Genomic DNA, 5,575 nt, shown 5'->3' on the forward strand with positions numbered 1-5,575 from the left:
AATGTGATCTAAAAATTATTTGTTGATTAAATGTTTGTGTATGCAAATTGTATTAATATTTGAATGAATTTTTAAACTTTGTAAAATATTATAATGAATATTAACTGATTTATTTAATAAAATGAATATTAAAAAAAAACATAATGAACGTAACTAATGACATATGAATTGCAATCTCAAAATTTACTAATAAAAATCCTAAATTTTGATAAAAAAAAGATAGTTATCGATAAAATTATTAAAAATTATAAAAAATATTATTTTGAACTATTAATAAAGAAAACATAAAATTTATGAATTTTGAAAAATGTTAGACCCAATTGAATGTCAACATTTCAAATGTATGTGTTACTATTTTACTGTATAAAAGGACTCCCCGTGAAGAGATTAGCTCTCCACTGAAACTAGTTTATTGTACCTGAGGTCTTACACACACTACCAAAACCATAGATGTTACACTGTCACTGCTATGGTTTCACATTTTATAATGCAAAGAGAGTATCATTAGTTGTCAAAATATCAAGAGCCATTAAAGTAAGAAAAGAAAGATTCTTCTTCACTTTTACATACACTACAAAAAGTATAGAGGCTACAAGAAAACAAAATGTGCATATAAGATTAATTAGAATAATGTTTAAAAGCAAATATATAAATAATCTGATCAAGTTTATAAAGTACTTGAGGCAACCTCGAACATAGAAATAATATAGAGAGGGCCAAACCAATTGTCTTTCTTTGGAAAGAGGTACCTGAGAAAGTTTCACAATAAAAAGACTAGCATTAACATAAAACCAAGTCAGGTGAGGAACAACACACAAAGTTGTTCTCAGAACTAATTTCAAAGAACTTCACACTAACCTTCCCAAAACCTTCTACAAAAAGACTGAGAAGATGCAAGAACTCTAAGTTTCATGAAACTACAATTAAAAAGGATTAATATTTTACAGATGATGGCATTTTCCTTCATCAACTACAAACAGTGATTCACAAGAACCTAATTAATACTAATACTAATGTCCCTCGTATGATGAAGATTCTTATCATGTTTTTCAGTCTGACTCTAAAGGATGAAATTGAAAACGTGAAGTAGGAAAAGGTTAAGCATCAAGAAGAATTTGAATGTCCCCTCAATTTCTCTTCCATTATATAAGGTGAAGCAAGAAATGAAAGATTGATATTGAAGAGGTGCATCGTGTTTGTTATGACTTGCTGGAAAAATTGGAGTAGTTTCTAATAAAACTTGAGAGCTAGATGTGTTTTGTAAACAAAGAAAGAGATAATCCTATTGCACGGCTTTAGCCCTTGTATATTTTAATTCTAAAGGAGTTAGAAACCATTTAAAAGTTGTATAAGGGTTAAGTTAGAGGAAATGTGTTGGTAGAAATTGAGGCAAAGCAGAGTTGTCTTGTGCTTTCTAATAGGTAGACTTTCAAAAAGGTCTACAAATTATCAGTGGGTTCTTGAGAAGAAGGAGGTAACATTTATTAACATAAGGCAGTGTTTTTCCTTGAAGATTCTTTGAGTAGGGAAACACAAGAACGAGGAATATTACGAGATGCTCATTTGCAGGATCCTTTTGTTTAAAGAATCAATTGAGTACATTGGACATGCGAGTCCTCGATCAGTGATATCCGGTTATTTATGCAATTTGATAATGAATTATCTATGGGTCATTCATTTCCATTCATTCTTATATTGAAGGAATAAATTTCCTTGTACCAATCAAGAATTTACATGTCCAATTGACTCAAATGATTCTTCCAACAAATGGGACCTACTAATGAACATCTTGTATAGCTCCTTTCATGGCTTTCCCTTCTCAAAGCATCTTCGAGGAAAATTATTTTCTTATATTAATTGAGTTACCTCTACGTTCAAATTAATGCACGGATATTCTCTAGACATTTTAAGACATTTTTGACAGTCTATCTATTAAAATGCAGAATGCAACTCTTCTTTCCTCTTCTTTACCTAAAATCCTCCAAGCCCTTATATAGTTTAAAAATGCATCTTAACTCCATTAGAATTACGAGATACTAAGACCAATAAAGTACAATGGGTTTACCTCTTCATTTTTTATCGCTAGCTTTCCTGTTTCATTAGGCACAACTTTAATTTGTCCAAATTACAAATACATTATCCACAGCTTCAATCTATATTTTTTAATTGTACATCACAAATCATTTCCTTCCTACTTCAATCTTACCTTTCTTCACTAAAAGGAAATCTACTCTGACAACCTAGTTCCTTGACGCCATATTGTACACTTCACAAGATGTATAAAATTTATAAACTAATTCACATCACTACCTCATAATCCTATAAGCTCAAATTATCACCAACTCAATTAAGTTATTTCAAATTCTTGAAAAAAGGAAAATATCCTATAATATTAACACATACCTACACATGATGAATTGCCTTCAACCTAGTATATGTCAAGAAGCTTATCAAATATTCCCATGTTAGAGGATCTTACCAGAGCTTAGGGAGGTGTTATGCTTCCCTTGCAGAAACTACTGTTTGATATTATGCAGAAAATGATGTTCCTAAGAAAGCACAAGTATAATGAAGTTAATGGATCTCACCCTTATGGAGTTATTGATTTCTTAAATGCCCCTAAATTTGTCCTCACTCATTTTGTGTCACGTGCACTGAATTTTTAAGTAAGATAAACAAAGTATGTGCTTTATTATCGGTTATGCTTTAAGTTTAATTTTTAACACTTTTGGGTTTTATCAAAATTTGGAATAATCAACCAAGGATGCTTTAGTGGTAGTGAACCAGGCAACTATACATGCTTTTCGGAGGTGGGGGTGGCGTAAATTCACTACTTCAAAGGTTTAAGGGCATGACTTTTTAGCAAAGATGAGGAGATTACATCACTTCAAGACAGTCAGGTGGATTTGTGGATCATTTGTGTGTGACTAATAGACTTGAACATACTGAATTTTGGGATGACACGCTAGGATCAAGGCGGCCCTTCCCCATGTTGGGGATATCCTTGAAACTGAGAGGTGGACCAAGTCTACTAATTTCAAGGGTCCTTTTTATCTTAGTAAGAATGATCTTGAATCATCATTATCTTATTCTTCTTCTTCTTTTCTATCCTAATAACTATTACCCTTCCCATTCCATTTTTTATCCACAAGTTGCGTATATCCCCCATCACATTTCTGCCTCCAACTCCGCCGCTCTCCTCCGTTCATCATTCTCCGAGCAATGGCTCCAAAGAAGGCACAAGATCCACCTCCATCTTCCAAGCCAGCAAAGTCCGACGGTGGAAAGCAGCAGAAGAAGAAGTGGAGCAAGGAAAAGCAAAACGAAAAGGTGAACAACATGGTGTTGTTCGACAAGCCTACATACAATAATCTACTCTAAAAATCTCCCAAGTATAAGATTATCGCTCCTTCTGTACTCTCCGATCGTATCTGGATGAGTGGATCACTAGCTAGTAAGGCAATTAGAGATTTGTTTGCTTGATGTTCAATTAGGATGGTATCTGCTCATGCAAGCCAGCAGAAATACACCGGGGCTACCAACACTTAATATGCGTTATTCATTAGTTTACCTAGCTCTTGCAGGGTCTACTACTTGTTTTAGAAATTTCTAAGCTTATTTTCGAAAATATTAGAACATATAAGCTACACAGCTATTTTGAGCACTAGTTTTTATTGCAATTGCTATTTTGACTATGCTGGCTATTTAATTGAGTTATTTTTCTCGAAAAATAAAACGAAAAAACACAAGTTGCTTTTACCTTTTCGTTTTGATTACATTTCTTGTCTAAATGTTTTCAAAAATGCTATTCTTAGTTTTTAGTTTCTTGTTATTGTACGTCTCCTCCGATTGTGTAAATTATTTGTTATAACTTTCTGAGTTCTTCTATAAAGTATGCGTGTAGATTTAATCCCAGAGACCATGAGTAATCAAATTGCATTACCTATGTTTTGTCGATAGTCATAGTGTTTTATGATTCCATAAATGGGGAAATGCATACTTCTGTGATATTTATATTCTAGTTAGACTATCCTGATGCTCTAATATTTTTCTTTGATTGGTGTGCTTTGAGAAATTGACATGTCTCAGGTTGACGTTATGCACATAAGACGCCATGGTTGACGTTAGAGCGACTAACATTTTGATAATTGATATATAGGGGAGGAGATGTAGGGTACTCGTTACTGAAATGTGTTTCACTCTAACATAACCCGAACGGGTTTAGGAGAACAGGTGTCAAGTTAATAAAAAGGATTAATGTTGGTGAACAAAGAGTGTTTATGACAAAAGATTTGTTTACATAAAGTTTCACTTCATTGTGGAATTGTACAAATAAAGGGAAGTTGTATAAGAAAGGACATCTACTATAAACTCAAAGAACAAAAAGTCTAGTATCTATTATGAGTTTCACAAGAACTTTACTCACTTACAGTGAGACCTAGTGTTAGATTTTAAAAAGGCTTGAAAGAAAAACTAAGAGTTGCGACTTTTCTGTATAGTTGTGACTTTTATGAAATGTTGCCACTTTTATGAAAAGTTGTGACTTTTATGAAAAGTTGTGACTTTTATGAAAAGTAGTGACTTTTATGAAAAGTTGCGACTTTTATGAAAACTTGTGACTTTAATGGAAAGTTGTGACTTTTATAAAGGTGACGACCTTTCTGAAAGATTATGACTTTTCCAAAGGTTTGTGACCTTTCCGGTAAAGCACAATAAAAATCTTTTCGCACAATCCTTTGTTTTATACAAATTGAGGGATTTCCTCTCATTTTAAATAGAATTTATGGACTTCTTTTTCAACTACTAAATCTAGTATTCGAAGTGTACTTTCTGTCGTTAAGTGGTTCGCTGACACCAGAGTTTTTGGTATCTATACTCTGGTGATTGAGATCATTTTACCCTGGGAGGCCATATTCCAAATCAAACTTCGGATACTATAGGGGAATAATTTCCTTAAGGGGACACTGTGAATTCAGTGGACTTGATCTTTTTCCTATTAAAAATTTTCCAGATTCTGGTACGTGTTTTAAAAACTTTAGATTTGTGAATTAATTTCAGTTCTTCTATTCTTTTGTTCTTCACTGGTTCATTAAACTTAATAACTTCGTATTTCTTCAAAGTTTGTTGGAATCAGTAAGATTCTTTAGACACATATTAACAACAATTCTTATTTAAGAAAAATATTTTGTATATTTTTTTAAAAAGTTTGTTTCTGATTCTATTTTATCTACTGGTTTTAATTTTCTAGTTGTGAAAATGGCCTTAAACTTTGTTTTTTTACAAAGATGTTCAAAGTTTTGTTCATAGAATTTTTGGAATATAAGATGAACAACAATCTTAAGGAAATATTATTTTTTTATTCTACTTATTGAGAGAATATGATCATGGAAGTAGAAGATGAATGCATTACTTCTCCATAATTCGTTGCTTTGTTTTAGCAAAGTCGAAGTGAGAATGTAACAAAAAAAATTTAAGCTATTCCGTTTAAATATTACCAGGTAACCTTCTTATTAAATTATCTAAGGAGGAAAATAGTTTCTAAGTGTAATCATCTTTGATATTTTTTTTATTATGT

General features: G+C 32.1%; 1 pseudogene; it reads left to right on the top strand.

Moving 5' to 3' along the window:
- Positions 1–2,958: 2,958 nt before the first annotated feature.
- LOC101260570 (small ribosomal subunit protein eS25 pseudogene) lies at positions 2,959–3,692 on the top strand (annotated as a pseudogene).
- The last annotated feature ends 1,883 nt before the right edge of the window (positions 3,693–5,575 follow it).

The sequence above is a fragment of the Solanum lycopersicum genome, chromosome 9, assembly GCF_036512215.1.
Source record: "Solanum lycopersicum chromosome 9, SLM_r2.1".
NCBI lineage: Eukaryota > Viridiplantae > Streptophyta > Magnoliopsida > Solanales > Solanaceae > Solanum > Solanum lycopersicum.